Source organism: Meles meles, chromosome 5 (genome assembly GCF_922984935.1).
Source record: "Meles meles chromosome 5, mMelMel3.1 paternal haplotype, whole genome shotgun sequence".
In the NCBI taxonomy this organism is placed as follows: domain Eukaryota; kingdom Metazoa; phylum Chordata; class Mammalia; order Carnivora; family Mustelidae; genus Meles; species Meles meles.
Window position 1 is genome coordinate 74,261,174 of NC_060070.1, and position 17,679 is coordinate 74,278,852.

The window sequence follows — 17,679 nt, forward strand, 5'->3', positions numbered from 1 at the left end:
AGGATAAAATTCAATTTTTTAAATGAAATTTCAAATATACTTTTGAGAAAGCCATGTCATCAAAGTATAATTCAGAGAAAAGTAATATAATACAGAAGGCTAAAAAATACATAATGAATACATTGATAAATACTTGCAAAAATTAAAATATTGGAAGTTAATAGAGCAAAAAAGTGAAATTCCTTCTTCGTATTATTCCACTCCCTTCTATCCAATACTTCCCTTAAGGTAGCTATCTTAAGTTGGATCTATATTGTGTAAGACCTTTTTCTATGAAATTACATTCATATTGTATGTTTGCTATATGATATATGTTATATATGTGTGTTTTATATATACATATATATTTATATGTAATATACACATCTGTTTTTTTTTATCTATCTAGTGCATTACTGGGACAAATTAGCCTATCTGGAGACTCGAGCTACAAACAGCCTTGTCCATTTATTCTAAGATATTTCACAGATAATTCCCCCCCCCCGCCCCAATAATGTGAAAATGTTAGGGAAGCACTACTTAAGTCCAGGCTTCGCACCTCTCTCACCTCAAACATCTCCTCCCAGCATTTCTCCCAGCTGACCTTTTTTTGTCCCTGGTTGGCTGTTCTCCTCACAGCAGACTGATCTTTTGAAAACACATGTCAGATATTAAGAATTCTACGCAAACTTCTCCCATGGCTTCTCAACACATTTAGAATAAAATCCATATCACTAACATGAATTTTTTTTTTAAAGATTTTATTTATTTATTTATTTGACAGCTAGAGAGAGATCACAAGTAGGCAGAGAGGCAGGCAGGCAGAGAGAGAGAGAGAGAGGGAAGCAGGCTCCCTGCCAAGCAGAGAGCCCGATGTGGGACTCAATCCCAGGACCCTGAGATCATGACCTGAGCCGAAGGCAGCGGCTTAACCCACTGAGCCACCCAGGCGCCCTCTCTAACATGAATTTAACTCCTGGCTAACTCCAAATTAATTTGGCCACTGCTGTATGCCTCCTTCACTTTGCCCTGTGCTTCTGGAATGTTCCAAGTTTGTTTTGTCTCAAAGCCTTTGTGGTTGTTATTCCCTCTGCTTGGAATGGTATTCCTTTCTTCTTCACATTCAGGTCTCTGCTCATATTTTACCTTCAGAGAGATTTCCCTGATTACTGGGTTCCTACTGTTTTGTCCTATAGCTCCCTGCCTCGATAAAACTTTGTTACCATACTGTAGTTACTTGCTGTCTTTCTTCCCTGTTAGAATGCTATTTATCTCTTATACATGTTAGGTAGTCAATAAATAGTTATATAATAAACAAATGCATATGTTATGCTAAAAGGGTCATTAGACAATGCAACTGATCTTTTCATTCCATATTTGTTTCATTTACTTCCTTTTTCCAGTTGTCTTGGATTTCTCTAGTATTAGCGTGGGTAATTTGGGGACAGGTAAAGGAAAATATAACTCAAGACTTAGTTAATCTATTAGCCAAGTAAGCCATGCATGATTAACTCTTGGTATCACTGGGTGTATAAAATATTTTGATCTTTTTAACATAATCAAATGGAAGTTTTAATTATTACCTTGCTTGATTTAACATTATGTAGTGATCCTATTATAGAAATTTTAAGGGATTTCTCATGGCCTCCTTTTTTTTTTTTTTTTAAACCAAAGGAAATATATATAGACCTTTTCCTTCCTAGCAATTGTGGCTCTGTCTTGTTTTAGTCTTCATATCCCTAGTGGCTAGGGTATTTAGTGTGTGTTCACCAAATGCTTGGGGAGTGAGGATGAATAAAGATTATAAAGAGTATAGACATAACTAAACTAGCTAAACTAGTATTATTTTAAAAATAACTAAAACTGTAGTTTAAGTAAAAAGGAAATGATTTTATTTCCTCTAACATTCCTCCCTGTGTCTCTCCTCAAAATCGTATTTAAATAATTTTCAGTGGTTCTAATTGATTTCTGAACAAACTGTATTCTGGCTTATATTCTTTCTGCCAAGATCTGTTCATTATGAGCATATCAACAGTAAAGTTTAGGTCTATTTACATATCAGAGGCTTCTCTGATTTTTGAGAGTTGGAACTTTGAATTAGATTAGCTCAGTGAATCGTTGTTGGTTTTGGTGACATGTTGTATAGACAAACTGAAAGATAAATTTTGACCACTCTCCTATGAAAACAGGATTTAACATAGGGTGAAAGGAATGCAGTTTTATTTTATAACATCAACTTCACTTATAATTATATAAATCTTAACAATTTTATGACATTTATTACAATATTACATTGAAACAATAATACGTGTTACATATTACATATGATACTTATTACATTGAAGTAAAGTCTTTAACGCTTGGTGTTACCATAAGTGATGAATCACTAAATTCTACTCCTGAAACTAATATGATAGTATATTTTAACTAACTAGAATTTTTTTTTAACTAACTAGAATTTAAATAGAAACTTGAAAAAAAAGTGAAGTCTCTAAGATTATTTGCATTGAACACTGTTCCTTTGTTAGTGCAATTTTAGATTTAAGAATGAACTATATGCATACATGCACGCACATGTTTTCCTGGCAATATAATAATATGTATTTATTTGCTCCATAAATATATACATGAGTGTAGTAATAAAATCTTGTATCATTGCACATAAGCAGTGTGCAATAAATATTTCTTGACTGGCTGGCTAATACCCAAGCATGTTAGGTCCTTCTATAAGATTCCAGCCCTCAGTCTACTTGTTGCTCCCACAGTGTCCTTTATTTGGGTACCTATCTGTCACATCTTCTCATTTAGAAAACCCTTCAAAAGCATTGTAGTACCTTCAGGATAAAGGACAGACTCCTGCTTCCAGCATAAAGGTCTCTACAAGATTAGCTCTCAGCCTCCTACTTTGTAGGCCTTATCTCCACTGTTCTAACTAACCCTAAAAGTTCTATAAATTGCTGTGCCAATAGGTCAAGCAGTTTCTTGCTGTCCTGCTTTTTGCAAATGCACCTCATTTGCTCTGTGATACCCCCCCCTTTTTTTTTCTATTTTTCCTGTTAGCCCTATATTTGCAAACTGCTCTGGAATCATTTCCTTTTTGAGTCACTGTTTGCTTTCCCAGATAGAAAATGATTCCTAGCCCCTTTCCCTTGTATGCTAGTGCTCTGTGTACGTTATAGATCTTCCTTCATAGCTGCTGTGGCTCTGTCTTGTTGTATCTTCATATCCCTAGTGGCTGGGGGGGATTTAGAGTGTGCTCACTAAGTGCTTGGGGAATGAGGATGAATCCTTTGACCACACCATCACTCAGAGGTCACTTTCTCTGAAGTCTTTGGCTCTCCCCCCAGGAAGAGCAAGTCTCCCTCCTCTGAACCCTCTCCTATCTCTCTAACTCTCTTTTATCACCTAGAGCTGTACCATACTTATTGCCTAACACACTCATCTCTTCTACCACACTGTGACTTTGTTCAGGACAGGGATTAAAAAAATTAGGTATTTCTCTCCTTTTATCATCTATCAAATATTGGGCACTGCATATATTTTTTTGATGAATAAGCGAATGGCCAACTGTTTAAACTCTTAAAAAAATTAGTATTTTATACAGCCTTAGGCGTTTTGTTTGTTGTTTGTTTAATTTTAACTGGCATTTGAAAAAGAAAACCCATGAATCCCACTGTGACGTGCTTTTCCATGCAAATGAAAAGATAACAAAACAAGACTGTTCTTAGAACCAGCCCTTCCATTAAAAACTGTAGGATTAGGACAAAGATTTCCAGCCAATTTTCTTTATCTCAAACTAAGGTAAATCAGCTTAAATGAGTGTTTCTCAGACAGTGGGCTGCATCAGAATCAGCTAGAGGGCCTGTGGATCCCTGGCCCCCCACCCATGGAAACTCTGTGCGTGGGCTCAGGTATATACATTCGTCCAAGTGCCTCGATGTTGCTGATGCTACTGTTGACAGATCCCATGTTGAGAATCCTGGGCTGGTCTCTCTAATTTGTTGATACTTTAATGACAATATGTAGAGGCAATCCAAAGTTTAACTAGGTTAAATACCTCCTGAGGTCTCTAAGAGGTCTTTGGTTTCCATAAGTTACTTCTAGATTTATCCGAATGACTCTTTCAGGTCACTCAAGTCACTGGAAGTTGTTTTCTATTCTTTAGGGTCTTTATTTAAAGGAGGCATTTGGTCATGGCAGCTTCTATCACTTTCCCTCACCTGTAACTAAATCCTGCCAGTGGAATTAGGCTTTCCCTCCTTTTCCATCTCCTGTACTCAGGGATGATAGAGTTCATTTCTCTCCATCTATTTTTAAAGTCCATTTTTATTCTATTCCTTCTGTCTTGTATGGATAATAAAAGTCGTTTGTGAATCAGTCATCAGTCACCTTTTTTTTTTGGTGGATAGAGTTTCAGGCTTTTGTAACTGTATAAAGAGTTCCCAGGGTTTCTTTTCATCTGTATTGTAATTTCTAAAATTCTCTGCCTCAGGTAAACCATTTTTATTAATTGTCAGACACCCAGAGGGGTTATATGTATTCTTCAGAAATGATGTTGACTTTATGATATGGAAAGGGATGCCATTTTCCTTTTTTTTTTTTTTTTTTACACTGAAATTTGAGGCTTCAGTACTAGGTAACTTAGATTTCTGAATATCCTACACAACAATTTTTTGTCTTAAAGATTTTAGGAGAAGTATTCTTAAAGGAAGACTATTTCCTTTGCTGATTTACAAACTTATGATTGTTTTGTTAATTGATATTCTGCAAAGAATTGAATGAAATGTACACTTTTAGTTAATTATCTCAAATAAGATTTCTTTTTAAAGTTGAAGTAAATATGTGAGTTCATTTTTATGTGTATGCACTTTCTTTCTTTTTTAAAAGATTTTATTTATTTGACAGACAGAGATCACAAGTAGGCAGAGAGGCAGGCAGAGAGAGAGGAGGAAGCAGGCTCCCTGCTGAGCATAGAGCCCTATGTGGGGCTCGGTCCCAGGACCCTGAGATCATGACCTGAGCCGAAGGCAGAGGCTTTAACCCACTGAGCCACCCAGGTGCCCCTGCACTTTTCTTTCTTTCTTTCTTTCTTTCTTTCTTTCTTTCTTTCTTTCTTTCTTTCTTTCTTTCTTTTCTTTTCTTTTCTTTTCTTTTCTTTCGCAGTGCTAGGATGCCTGGCCCTATTATAGTGCTAGAATATTTTCTGAAGTTCCATTGTTGTCTTCTGTAGAAGCTGTCTGTGAAATGTATTGTTCAGTACTCCCCCTAGTAAATATTTTTGAGTGCTCACCAGGCTTTTTACTAGCTAAAAGCACTACGTCTTAAATTATATACTAATAGCTAAGTTATATTTGCTATTTAGTGCTTAGAGTCAAAGATATCACTGTACTTGACCATTTACTTGTAAAATAAAATAGGAAAAAAATAAAAATAAATCATGGAGGTTTTTTTGTTGTTTATTTGTTTTTTTAATCCCTGAATTCAAGTAGGAGTACACAGACTGATTACTCTAATTAACTTTGTGCCATAATCTCTCCCCACCTTAACCCTAACCTATTTTTCCAGGAGGGAAAGTTTATAGTACTTTTGAAATTATTTAGTTCTTAGACCCGTATGATGAAAGCAAAGAGCTCTTTTTTTTTTTTTCCCCATGTGGTCTTACCCAAACAATTACTTATTAGTATGTTTGCATTTGTGATGTGAGAATTCAACTTTAGCTTCCAGTTGAACTTGCTTTGACGTGGACTGATCTGGTTATACTGTCAGTTGAGTGGCTCTTAATGATTGCTTTTCTCTAACACAGTATGTACTACCAACAGATTTCATATGTAATAGATATTTAGTGTGACGGTATGTATAGGTTTCACTACTCATTTTAATTTTTTAAAAAATTGAGCTCTGCAATTATCAATTGAAGCTCTTGAGAGTCACAAGTTTGGCGAGGAACAGACTTACTGTTTAGTTGGAGAGCATTTTTTCAGATATAGCTGTGCAAGCAAAGTGATCTACTTCTGCTATGTGTAAGATTGGACTGTTGGTGCTAAAATTTAAAAGGTTCTGCCTGTGGATTGTAGGAAGACAAATGGCACATCTCTAGAAGTGAGGAAAAATAGTACTGTAATTCAGTGTCATGTTGATAGAAATAGCAACCTTAACCAGTCATCTTTTATTTTTGGCTCAGACAACTAACTATAAAATATAACCCAGATGGTGGAGCTATGATAGTAAAGATACAGAAATGACATTTTGCTGATGAATTTTCTGCAACCCTTTGCTTCTCTACTTTCAATCTTATACCAAATCTTTTATGGTGTAAGTTGCTTGCTTATGTATCTAAGGACAGACCCACAGGATGAAAAATGTGTTTTATAGCATTTTTAGATCTTGGATTATTTCACTTAACTTTTGTTCATTTCCCTCTTCTAATTGCCTTTTTTATTTTCTCTCTTTTGCTAAACTTATCCTGTAACATAAATTAGGTTGTGCCATGAACAGTGGGCCCTGTTTCAATTTATTTTTGAACACATTACAGGCATTCAAAATATAGTAATGGGCTCTGTCTGCCTGCCTGCCTCGGAATTGGGGATGCCTCTACAGAGAGCAGGGGAAGTGGGCTCTGTCGTCTGTAGTTTCAGCCTTCTTACCCCACTGGGCCTTGAACTGAATGAAGGAGGAGTCCTCTAAGGGTGGGTTAATGAGATGGGAGTAGGGTTGTTCACAATGCTTTGTGGTAGAGATTAGGAAGGTAGCATGTGTGTTTGTTGCATTACCAAAGAGCTCAGAGGTACTTCTCATGGTCTCCAGCATCAGTGCCGTGTGGGATTGGCCTCTTGCCTCTTTCTTTCTCCCTGGCTGGGGTGCTGTGCCATCATTACCTATGATAGTCCCTGGAGAAGGGAGGAAAGGGTGAATGTTAATGGAGAATCTTCTCAATGGCCCCGTGAGGTCCTCACAGGGATTTGAGTTGAGGCCTATAACCTCAACACAGAATTGAGGCTCTGCCTGACGTTGGTGTGTCCTTGTCCGTGTATGGACATCTCCATTATGGTAAAGGGCATGTACATCTCCCAGAAGCTGCGTATGCCTCTTCCCCCAAAGATATCTTAATGAAATAGAAAACATGCAGAGAGCATGTTTTTGTGCAGAGAAAAAAACTCCTCTTGTTTTTATATTGTGATTATTATTTATTTTGGGTACAGGTTTTTAGTTTGCTTTGAGAGATGAAATGTTTGTCTGGATCTCTCTTAGCCACATTATGGAGTCATGTGTTTTTGATACATACTACCCTGCATCAGTATCTGTGCAAACTAAAAAGGTCATTGACAATTATTTTGCAAGTGTAAGATTTTAGGAATGAAAATTAATTTTAAATAACTCATAGACTTTTATCAATTTAAATATTCTAGCATGAGTTCTAAAAATGATTATTGTTAGTTCTTTATTTAGATCTTTTGGATACTTTGGTGGGATAGCCAACTCCCTGGGCTAATTTGAAGTATAGGAATGTACTAGGCTTGCATATTCATTTCAGTGTGGAACCTTCTGAAAATTGTCTTCTTTGGGCTTTTCTTCTATGTGGGCTACTTTGGCATGAAATCTCTTAGGTTTTATTTTCTCTGGGGCTCTCTGGGCCTGCATTTTTACTGTTTCCTGGACACTGGGGTGTGCCTGGACTGATGTTTGTTGTTGATCAGGCAAATACAATACCAGTCTGCAAAGGATTACAGGTGGGAGGATGGCATAGTTGCTTTTCACGCAAGTATGATCTTGTTATACCTAATATGTTCATCCATGTTAGATAATATAGCAGGCCTTCTTATAACCTAAACATTGGTAATGCTAAGCCTCGGGATGTTTTTGTAATACTGACATTTTATTCAAGAATATTGGGCTATAGTACAATTAGAATTTGCATCCTAGAATCAACCCAAGTCTTATTATAATGGTGTTTGGATAGATAGAAAGGAGTGGTGTATGTGTGTGTGTGTGCACGCGTGCCTGTTGGTACGTGCGCAAGAAAGAGAATATCTGAACCCAAACAGCAGCTTCTGTTGAGTGCAGACCCTATAACTACGAAAAGCCTGTGTGTGTTCAGGTAACTAAGTACAGGTTTTGGAATCTCTGGAACCCTTATTACTCTCTGCAAACAATTTAGTCCTAATGTGAAGTCTTGACACAGGACTAGTTCTCCTAAGAAGCTGGTCATATTTAATGTTAGGACATTTTAAGGAAAAGAGCTGATTTTGAACACTTATGCACTTATGATTCCTGGAGGCGCTAAGGGTATCTAGAATCTGAAATAGGAAAGAGTTTTAGATGAAGAATCAATTAGGGCTTGACCATATGTCTTAATTTTCTCCCACATTTAGGTAACATATAATGAGAATCCTGTGATTATTCTTGGAAGCAGCTCTAAAGTCAAAATGTAGCAGTATTTCCTTTGGTTCCATGTTCTATATACCTGTTGCAATGGAAGGTATTTCTCTTCTTCAAGGAAATAAATAAGCAAGTCAGCAACCAATAGAGAAGGACTGTTAAGAGTTCATTACTTTAAAAAAAAAGAATTTATTAGTTTCAGAGAGCCCTAAAGGCATTTTACTAAAGGCATTTTTTTGCATATTAGACTCTTATAAATAAACCATTACATGACTCAATAGGCAAACCAGCCTGCCATACTCAAGTCTGGCATGGAGAAGCTCCTTTTCTTCAACACTCTGAGCGAAACTTCAGTTTAGAAAGCAGAATTCCAGATTGACAGTACCTGGGAGAAGCTGCAGTGGGTGACAGCAAGCGATAAAGGTTTCAGAGATTCTGAAATCTACACTCTGTTACTTGAATACACACAGTCTTTCTGAAATTACGGGATCTGCCACTCAGTGGAAGCTTCTCTATGGGTTTAGATATTCTCTTTCTCTCTCTCTGTCACACACATACAGTCCTCTCTCTCTCTCTGTTATCTATCCACACACCATTACAGTGTGCAGTAGACTTTTGCTATCACCTGCCAGTTATGTGTATATTAATCTTTAAGTGTGAGCAGAAATAGAAAATTTCTACATTTGAAAAGAAACTAGATTCTAGATTTTGAAGTTTCCACATAGACATTTGACTTACTCAATAGAAGATCTTCTGGGGCCTATAACCAGAAATTTATTCCTTACAGTATTTAACTATTCAAAGGAAGTAATTATGTTTTCATGATTTGCAAATTAGCTTGGGAAAATTATTTGGAACTTTCTCAAGGGAGAGTCATTTTATTATGCCAACAAAATTTTATGAGTTAAGTAAAAGTGAACTAAATACCTTATCCCATATTTCCCCATGAGGCAAAACTATTAACTAAAATCCACTTATATTACTTAGTTGTTTTGTGACACGTTGGAACTCTTTCCAGCCTCCGTTCTCAATAGGATTCTTATGGTTGGTTCACTGATGCTGTGGGGAACAAGAAAAGTCACTGTTTTCAATGAGTTTATATTTTAGTAGGGGAGATGAATCTCAAAAATTTATTTCTGCAATGAATTATGTAATTATGATTGTGCTCTGTTTGTAGCTCTAGCCTGAGGACATGTCTTCCCAAACAGTCTCTTACAGAGCAGATATTAATCCCCGTGTAATTTAGGATTAAGTCAGAGGATAGGAAACACTCCTACCCGTTTGGGTTTCTTTTCTTTCACGCATGCCATCATCTTCATTATTGCCTTCCCATAGCCTTCCTCTAAGTCATTTTCTTCCATTCATCATAAACTTTTCTACTGGCATCATTTAGAGTTGCTTTCTCCACTGCCATGGCCCACCTTCCTCCCGACTTTGCTGTCTTTATGATAAATCCATTGACAGTTCTTTCACCTCTTCATCTCCAAAATCCTCTACCTTATTTTAACCTGCTGCTCTGATTAAATGGATCTCGTAATATCTCACAAGTGTTCTAACATTGCATGTAGTATCTCACTTTCTGACCACCACATAAACTCATCTCTTTCTCCTTCATTCATTTTGATGAACTCATCCATCAACCTCAAGGGAAGCTCCAGGTCATCAAACCATCTGTCTTTTGCCAGTTCTTCAACAACTTGCTTATTGTATCAAAGTTTGATTTCATCATAATCATTTTGGTCACGTTTGCCATTTCTGTAAACTCCTTGTTTGCTTCCCCGCCTCCCCCAAGCTAGTTTTTATAAGCTTAAAACAAGCAATCTGCTTAAAAATCACACACTTCATGTTAGATTACTAGAAGAAATTCATGTTGGGATTACTAGAAATTCATGGTCCTCAACTGCAAATGGAATGGGCTCACACCACTCCTGGAAATCCAACTACTTTTTTCTCTTCAATTCCCTTTCTAATCCTCCTCTCCATTCTACTCCACTCAATACTTTCCAATCTCTAACTGGTCTTCTTTTTACCAGCTCATCCCACAGAGCTGAGAAAATTGAGGCCATGTAGTAGAAACTCCCTTTACCAATCCTACAAACTTACTCATGTCTTCATTCATCCTCATATTCCCTTGTGTTATAAAAAACTAGAACCCCTTCATATGATTTATGATTTGGATCCTGTCCTTTCCTATCTGAAACTAAGAGTTATCATTTCCTTCTCACATACACTCAAAATTCCATATCAAACTGAATCATCCTCATCAATTTCTAAATATTTGTTTCCCACCTTAAAAAGTAATAATAATAATAAATTAAAACACTTCTCTTGATCCCATATCTTCTTCCATTTTTAAGTTTTAATTTTTAGTGTTTTGTTTTTTTTTTAAAGTAAGCTCTATACCCATTGAAGGGCTTGAACTTAGAATCCTGATATCAAGACTCACCTGCTCTACCAAATGAGCCAGCCCAGTACCCCTCTTCTTCCATTTTTAGGTAAATTTCTCTCCACCAATTCAGATTCCTTCCCTGTGGGAGTTTTTATATCTCACTCCTCTGCTGTCTTCATCATTGTCCAATATGGTCCCCGTTTCTTTTCTTTTTTTTTTTTTTTGTTTTTAAAGATTTTATTTATTTATTTGACAGAGAATATGAGCAGGGGGGAGAAGTTAAGAGGAGAGGGAGAAGCAGGCTCCCCGCTGATCAGAGAGCCCAGTGTGGGACTTGATTGCAGAACCGAGGAATCATGACCCGAGCAGAAAGCAGATTCTTAATTCCCTGAGCCACCCAGGCACCCCTGGTTTCCATTTCTTTTGCTTCATACAGGTGGCTCTTCCTTTGGTCATTCCTAACCTCAATGGCACATATAAGGGTATTTTTTCCCAGCTTTATTGAGATATGATTGACATATAACATGTGTAAGTTTAAGGCAGACAGTGTATTGATTTGATATACTTATATATTGCAGAATGATTACCACCATAGCCTTAGCTGACATCTCCATCATGTCGTTTAATGCCTTTTTGTTTTTAAGGTGAGAACATTTAAGAACTACTTTCCTGGGAACTTTCAAGTATATAATACAGCATTGCTAACTTTAATCACCCTGCTGTAAATTAGATCTCCAGAACTTTTTAATAACTGGAAGTGTGTACTCTTTGGTGGTATATCATTTATACCATAGAGTCTGAAGAAGCCAAACTTACAGAAAGAGAGACTAAAATGGTGGTTACTAGGGTTTGAGGGCTTGGGGCCATGGGGAGATATTGGTCAGGGAGTTAATAAGATGTATGAGAGGGTATTTTTAATCTTCATTTTACTTAGTGTTTTACCAGGATTTGGTTCTGACATCTCTTCCACTTCAGATATTTTTTAATTGGCTTTTGTGACACTGTATACCTTCACTTCCCTTTAATATCTCTACACACTTTTTTCTTCTTTTTTTCAATTACCTTCATCCTTTTGCAGGCTCATCATTCTCAATCCTATCATGGTAGAAGGTATGGCAAAGAGAGAAGGTGGCCTAGTCCATATCCTTAAGAAGCTGCCGTGTTTAAAGTCCACATGAGAGAGAGAGGTCAATTATATTTAATGATTCTGACATACTTCTGTTCATAATATATAGTATAGCCACATTTAAAAAAAAAAAATTGTTTTTAAATAATCTCTACACCCAACATGGGGCTTCAACTCACAACCCCAAGATCAAGAGTCACATGCTTTTTTTTTTTTTTTAAGATTTTATTTATTCATTTGACAGAGAGAGAGATCACAAGTAGGCAGAGAGGCTCCCTGCGGAGCAGAGAGCCGGATGCGGGGCTCGGACCTGAGCCGAAGGCAGCAGCTTAATCCACTGAGCCACCCAGGCGCCCCCAAGAGTCACATGCTTTAAGGACTGAGCCAGCCAGGTGCCTCTACTTTTTTCCCCCAAATTGGGGCAGAGGGTAAAGTTTTTGATGAGAAAGAGAAGGGAAAGAGAAGAAATTTCACTTTATTACGTATGTTCATTATGGATGCTTTCTCCCATGATAGTGCTCCTTAACCTAGTTCACTTACTGTGTGCCAGGGGCTGTGCTAAATATTTCATGTGCATATCTCATTTAGTCTTTCCTTAAGCCCTGATGTGGTTACTAACAGTTTCTCTTTTGGTGGCTCAGTCAGTTAACCATCTGCCTTTGGCTCGGGTCATGATCTTGGGGTCCTAGGATCAAGCACCATGTTGGGCACCCTGCTCAGCAGGGAGCCTGCTTCTCCCTCTCCATCTCCCTCTCTGCTTGTGCTCTCTTGCTATCTCTGTTTCTCTTTCTCTCAAATAAATAAACAAAATCTTAAAAAAAAAAAAAAGGAAAAGAAACTGAGGCTTAGATTTTACATAAGTCACCAAAGTAACTTTATATGCAAAGTTGCAAAGGTGATTTCAGGTACAACTTTACATACATTTTATTCATAAGTTAGTTACCCTTAAAAAAAGTAAAATAGGGGCACCTGGGTGGCTCAGTCATTAAGTATCTGCCTTCGACTCAGGTCATGATTCCAGGGTCCTGAAATTGAGTCCCATGTCGGGCTCCCTGCCCAGCGGGAAGCCTGCTTCTCTGGCTCCTGCTTCCCTGCTTGTCTTTCCTCTCTCGCTGTCTCTCTGTCAAATAAATAAATAAAATCTTTAAAAAAAAAAAGTAAGCTAATGTCTCTGACTTTGGGGCCTATACTCCTAACACTGATAATATTGAAAGAAAATTAAGGACAATGTTGTAGGTATTTTCCCCCAGATTTTTCTCATATCTATAATATCTTATATTACATGTATTTCATGTATCATTTAATCATTGTGCATATATTATTCAGTCTTCACCACAAACTTGTGATGTAAGCAAGTCCAGTATGGGCCAGATGAGGGGAGGAAGGAGGAAGACCCAGTTAAATCAATTGCTTGGGTTACAGGTGATAGCAATTAGATCATAGGCTTCCTGACTGAGAGTTCAGCTTTCCTTTATATGAGGTACGTTCTCTGCATTAGTTTAGTTTGCTGAAGGATAAAGTCCTTGTTCTTTAGGGTTAGCCTTTTCCCCTATTTTAATTCAGCCTTACTTCACTTATTTAGTTAATAATCCAAGAATGTTGCTAGAGTAGCAAAAATTTGATTGGAATCATTACCTTCAGTATTTCGGGTAATGGAGTGGAGTGAAAACAGCATGCAGAGCAGAGTCCATCCACTCTGTTCCCAGGCTGGCCTCTTAGATAGGTGAAAGTTGACATCTGGTATGGCTTCCTTTGCTCTCTTTTTGTGGGAAGCCCTGGTTGACTACCTGACACCAGGCATTAGATCTGACCTGAGCATTTGCTCAAGCAAGCTTTGCGTAATTAAGCTACTGAGATTTGTTTCCCCTGACTGGACACAAGAGCCTTACAAGGTGAGGACTCCGTTGAAATGATAAAACTGATTAGATCCTTCATAGTAAAGGAATCTGATCTTAGAAATTTCCTCCAGCTCTTGTTAATGAGGCAAAGACAACACTTAGCAGAGAAAATGAGGTCACTAAAAACAGAAACACCACTTTTCTCTAATAAAGGGCTGATTCTTTTGCTCCTCTTTTAAATCCAGGCCTAAATTTATTGTCCAGAATAAAAGCTCAGTTTAAATGAACAAGTAAGAAACTTTGTCTCAGGGGATGGAGTAAACATATATAAGCTCATCACCTCTATGAAGCAAAGGAAATAGAACAATTGGAGAAAGTAAAACTAAGGTAAACTTAAGAAATTAAAATAATTTAATGTTGGCTACAAAAGAAGTGAAATAACCAACAATGATTAATTACACAACTATGTGGACTATTCATTAAAAAATGAAGTTTATTTCTTCAAAAACAGTTTTCTGACTTTTTCATTCTCTACCTTCCCTTCTCCTGAACTACTATTCAAGCAAATAAAGCTTATTTTCGTGGGATACACTTAGACAAATCTCATACATTAACAGTGTTGATGAGTTTACCCTTTGGGTTATATAGCACTTTTACGTCTGTTACTGTTTACTTCTCATAAAACTCTCTAATGAAAGTTGCATTATATCCATGATAAGGACTTGGGATTTGGCTGTAAAAGGTTATGGGCTTTGCTCAAGAATCAGTAAACAGGAGAGTTGGGAGTCAGGTAAAAGTTTTCTCAGCACCAGGAAAGGGAATTCTACCACAGCCACTCCAAGTTACACTTTATTTAACGTCTCTGATTCTCACCTCTATTTCTTGCTAAGCCTTTGTTCCAGTATTTGGAGAGTGGCATGACAATCGTTTTCATTTCAGATATACTTACATGAAATGTAAATCACATGTGTGCATGCACAGGCACATACACACTTTCTGTGTTCATAGATTTGCCATCCTTCATTGTGAAGTATTTCTCTTCCCACAAAGACCCTGTTCTCCTTCTCAGCTTCAGCTTATGCCAATGACATCAATAGTCACAAAGGACAAACAAAGTAGGAACGAAGTATCACAGGAGAAGGTCTGTAATGAGAACGGGTGGATGGGAGACCAACCAGCCACCTGGTCTACTACGTCGCCTTGGCATTGGCTTTGGGGTGGGTATAGGAGTACAGGAGGATAATGGGAAGGGTGTAATGTTGATGATACTGCTATCTAGTCAGTATAATGTTTAAAGGAAGTACTATTTGGAATGATGTTAATCGTTAAAGTTTAATTTTTTAGACTTTTTAAAGAAATTTAAAGCGTGTTTAAAAGAGATGCTCTCAGTCAATTATCATATGGTTTCACTTACTTGTGGAGCATAAGGAATAACACAGATGATATGGGGAGATGGAGAAGAGAAGTGAGTTGGGGGTAATTGGAGGAGGAGACTAATCATGAGAGACTGTGGACTCTGAAAAACAAACTGAGGGTTTTGGAGGGGAGCTTGGGAGGTTAGGTGAGCCTGGTGGTGGGTATTATGGAGAGCACGTATTGCATGGAGCACTGGGTGTGGTGCATAAACAATGAATTTTGGAGCACTGAAAAATTAAATTAAAAAAAAAGAAAGAATAAAGAAATGCTCTCTCTGCATTTGGTTCTTTATCTTGACAGTGTAGTAAAATTGATGGCACAATAGAAGCTGGAGGCAGTTGAGCTCAGCTCTTTCCTGTCCCCGCCACTTGTTAATGGTTACGACTTTGGTCCAGTTACTTAACTTTTCTTTAAATTGAGGATGAAAATAATACTGACCTTACATGATTGTAGTGAGGGTTGAGTGTGTGTGTGTGTGTGTGTGTGTGTGTGTGTGTGTCTGGGTGGCAGGGGAGTCGAGAGAGAACGACATATGTGAGTGTGATGTTGTGCATGCTAGCTTAAGATAGTCTCTTGTAAATAATAAGTTTTCAGTGAATGTTAGTCGCTATCAATTCAGTCACTCAATCTTCTACCCCTTCTGTTTGGTAAAACTGTCTGCCAAACAGTACCGGAAAACTCCTAACAGTTAATTCCAATTGATACTTTTTTTTTTTTTTTAAAGATTTTATTTATTTATTTGACAGAGAGAGATCACAAGTAGGCAGAGAGGCAGGCAGAGAGAGTGAGAGGGAAGCAGGCTCCCTGCCGAGCAGAGAGCCGGATGCGGGACTCGATCCCAGGACCCTGATATCATGACCTGAGCCGAAGGCAGCGGCTTAAACCACTGAGCCACCCAGGCGCCCCACAATTGATACTTTTTAATTTTGGTTTTTCTTGACCTCTCCCCTATATTTCTTATTTTATGCCACAGCCAACATTTTTTTTTTTTTAATCTTGACTTCCAAATTTCCGGAGTGCTGCACAGCAAGTGTTACTGTTTACACTCCCCCAGCAGAGGACCTGCTGTCTGTGCTAAGCTAGAACCACACTCTGTTCTTGGAATTGGCAAATAATTCCCATGGGAAAGGAGACATGGCCGAAGATCAGGGGTCACATTGGAGATGCTCTGCCCTCCTAAAATTTGTGTTCATCTAAATGCCATTGTTGATGCAGATATCTGATATTTTAAAGTTACGGTCATTACTTTTCAGGATTTTTTTTTTTTTTTTTTTTTGGTGGGAGTGTTGACCTGCCCCCAAACTCCCGATACTTCTCTTCTTTCCTTGGACATTATGTCTGAACCATACTTTGTTGGCTTTACTTCTGCTGTTGTATTGTTGCTTTCTATTTCAGTGGTTTTCTCCAGTGCCATCTTAATCACCGATCATGTTAACTTGTAAATCTGTAACTCACTTCCGTGATGATGACTTCCAAATCTATGGCTTTCTTGTGGATCTATCTCTTATTTTTGAGATATGTTTGTCCAGTTATGCTGTAAGCCTTTACCCCATATGTACCCTAGACAAATCAGATTTGAAATGTGCTTAGTCTTCTTCTCCCTCAAATTTGTACCTTTTTCTGTATCGCTGGTTCTGGTTAGGGACTCTGATAATACCATTCACCTAGTGGTGCAAGCCTGGAGTTAGAATTGCCCTGTATTTTACCACAACTGACAAGCCAAAAAGTTTTATTTTATCCATATCCTTAGCATTATTTTTATCTTTCCTTTTTCTTCGTATCTATGTCCACTCCTACTAGCTCATTGCCTGACTGTTTCCAGTCTTGGTTTCTTTTAGTCCATCCTCCACCTTACAGGCATATATGTTTCTAATATACTGCATTGCTACTTTAAGCATTAATTTCCAGCACCTTTCCCAAAATGCTTTGCAGAATACTCCAAAAATAATCTATGTATCTCCATGAATAAAGGAGGCCATAGTCAAATAAAATGTTGAAATGTGGCATGCTAAATATGGTTTCTCTTGAAAAGTCACACTACATATTATTAAAAAATCAAAGGCTATATGAATCTTTTCTATCGATTATAACAACAAAACTCTATAATGTGAGCTTATATGTAAACATGGAAACGTTTCTTTTTAATATTTATTAATGTGGAATTATCGACAGAATGTATTCCTGATTTTCGTCCAATGGTATTTAAGGTCTTCCATGCCTAGCTCTCTAATCGTACCTCTTCCCTTTTGAACCTTTGTAGCCATACAGATGATATTAATTTGGCTCCCCCCAAACATGCCTCTATTCTATTCCATTGTACATTGTTCCTTTTGCCTGGAATACTGCTAATCTAGCCGATGGCCTCTGTCTTTGAAGGTTTAGCTATTTAAAAGTGTAGGGGGTGCCTGGATGGCTCAGTTGTTAACCATCTGCCTTCTGCTCAGGTCAGGATCCTGGGGTCCTGGGATCAAGCCCTGTGTCACGTTCCTTGCTCTGCAGGAAGCCTGCTTCTCCTTCTCCCACTCCCCCTGCTTGTGTTCCCTCTCTCGCTGTCT

The 17,679-nt window shown here is 37.7% G+C and overlaps 1 protein-coding gene across 11 annotated transcripts in view; it reads left to right on the forward strand.

Annotated features, from left to right (window-relative positions):
* Positions 1–17,679, forward strand: part of PTPRK (protein tyrosine phosphatase receptor type K) — a 567,969-nt gene that overhangs the window by 265,201 nt on the left and 285,089 nt on the right. The window lies entirely within an intron of this gene.